At 38.3% G+C, this 2,552-nt stretch overlaps 1 non-coding gene across 1 annotated transcript; it reads left to right on the plus strand.

Moving 5' to 3' along the window:
* Nucleotides 1-772: 772 nt before the first annotated feature.
* LOC127134039 (small nucleolar RNA R71) lies at nucleotides 773-879 on the plus strand. Its single transcript, XR_007807819.1, has one exon. It is a non-coding gene; the product is annotated as a small nucleolar RNA R71 (small nucleolar RNA).
* Nucleotides 880-2,552: the final 1,673 nt, after the last annotated feature.

The following is a 2,552-nucleotide window of genomic DNA, read 5'->3' on the forward strand; positions in this document are numbered from 1 at the left end:
TTGTCCAGGGAATTGGCCTCCAGATGTAGTTTGTGGGGCTTGATTTTGTGCTACCTGTGATATTTGGGTTTCAAGCATCTTGTTGTGAGTGATTATCTGATCAACCTTGGTTCCTAATTGCGTTATAAGTTCGTTTATGTGAATGTTCTGGTTTAGGAATTCTTTATTTTGCTGAGTTTGGCCCGATATAAAGCTCTCCATGATCTTCTCAAGGTTAGACTTCTGGGGCACAACTTGCATAGGTTGATTTGGTTTTTGGGCTTGATAACCTTGTGGTCTTTGAGGTTCATAATTTTGGATAGGGTTCTGGTTTTTATAGGAAAAATCCAGATGATTCTTCCATCCAAGGTTGTAAGTGTTTGAAAATGGGTTACCTTGGGCGTAATTCACTTGGTCGGTGTTCAGGTCGTTCAAAAGGTTACACTCCGCTGATTCGTGTCCTTTAGATCCACAGAGCTCGCACTCTGTGTGGACTACTGTTGCGGTGTTAGTGTTCGTAGAGATATGTTCGATCCTAAGGGCTAAAGCGTCCATTTTCACCTGCATCATGTCTAGAGAGCTTATCTCATGTATTCCACCTTGGGTCTCCTTTTTCTCTATTGATGCTCGTTCAGTTCCCCATTGGTAATGGTTTTGGGCCATATCCTCAATTAGGTCACAAGCTTCAGGATAAGGTTTGTTCATCAGCGCGCCACCTGCGGCAGCGTCGATTCTCATCTTGGTGTTATAATGGAGTCCATTGTATAAGGTATGAACGATTAGCCATTGTTCTAGGCCATGGTGTGGGCAGACTCTTAATAGCACTTTATATCTCTCACAAGCTTCGAAAAGTGATTCTCCTTGGTTTTGGATAAATCTAGTTATTTGGTTTCGAAGAACAACAGTCTTACTAGGGGGAAATATCTAGCAAGGAATACTCTCCTAAGTTCTTCCCAGGTAGTTATTGAATTAGATGGAAGTGAATCTAACCATGAACGTGCTCTATCCCTGAGGGAGAAAGGAATTAATCTCAAACGGATCGCATCAGGTGAAGCGCCGTTAGATTTAAAGGTGTCGGCCAGTTGGATAAAAACTTTTAAATGTTGATTCGGGTTCTCAGTAGCGAGACCCACGTATTGGTTCTGTTGCACTAATTGCAATAAAGACGGTTTTAGTTCGAAATTGTTAGTAGGAATAAGGGGGTTTACTATACTCGAACTAGGTTCCTCGTCAGAGGGTTAGGCAAATTCCTTAAGAGTTCTCCGGTCGCGATTCTCGGCCATGGCTTTCTTAATTCGGATGAGTAAGAGGCGTGTACGAGTATAACGTTCGGGTTCCGCTAAAGGATCTACTAAATTTCCGGTACTACGGGTTTTTCGCATTTACCGGCTAATAATGCCTTAGTCTAGACAGTGTAACAACATGGTACGAAATTTGACGAAGGTGATCCCCGGCAACGGCGCTAAAAACTTGATCGTGTGAATTCGCAAGTGCACGAATCACGTCAAAGTAATATAAAAGAATATCGATCCCACAGAGACCAATCGTCAATCTATCGATTACTATCGTTACGGTGTTTATCTAAGGCGGTATAAAAGAGATATTGGGTTTGCAAAATAACGGTAAATAATAAATACAGGTAAAGACATGTTGAATGTATTTCACGTTAGTTAAATGATGTTTCGATTGTCTAAATAGAACTACTTATGATGCAATGTTTTCTACTCTTGAAAAGAATCCATTTAACAGAAATTGTCTCTTTCGCGTATCCAGAATCGAGTTTACCCTTAAATTAAGGCCTTTTATTGTCCCTTATAAAAGGTGCGCAGAACGCTAAAGTAGTAAACTTATTTTTAAGAAATAAGACTCGTAAACTTAGTTGAAAAGTGATTTTGATTTGGAAAGTTTACCCAAGGAGTTTTATGATTTTAAATCTATCAACTCGTCCAAAAACAGTTTCAAAAATAGTTTTTCCTTAAAGTGATAAAAATTCCTAGTTAACTATGCCAGGGTGCTTTCGCACTCCTTGAATAATTAAAACTAACCAAGTTTGTTTTAGAAAACTCATGTTAAAAATCAAAACAGCCTTTAAAATATTTCTACAGATTCAATATGTGAAACATCTCTTTAACCGTGATCCTTAGATTCTAACCTTTAAAAGATTTAGCCAGACATGGTAACACAAACAAACACAACGGTATTGATCATGATGAAAAGTTTGTTTTAGAATGTGAGGCGTGAGTAAAGTGCGTAAAGTAAATAAAGTAAAACGAGTGCGGAAAATAAATAAAGTAAAAGCGATTGCGGAAAATAAATAAAGTAAAAGCGAGTGCGGAAAATAAATAAAGTAAAGCGAGTGCGGAAAATAAGTAAAGTAAAGCGAGTGCGGAAAATAAATAAAGTAAAGCGAGTGCAGAAAATAAATAAAGTAAAAGAGTAGACAGAAAGTAAATAAAATAAAAGCGTAAATAAGAACCTGCTCCAAACGGAGGGCTTTAAATCTGGTACAAGGAAAATAAATCTCCGACTCTTGAAGCTAAAGACGACAGCAACTCGAAGTGACCTAACTCAAT

Source organism: Lathyrus oleraceus, chromosome 3 (genome assembly GCF_024323335.1).
Source record: "Lathyrus oleraceus cultivar Zhongwan6 chromosome 3, CAAS_Psat_ZW6_1.0, whole genome shotgun sequence".
NCBI classification, from domain to species: domain Eukaryota; kingdom Viridiplantae; phylum Streptophyta; class Magnoliopsida; order Fabales; family Fabaceae; genus Lathyrus; species Lathyrus oleraceus.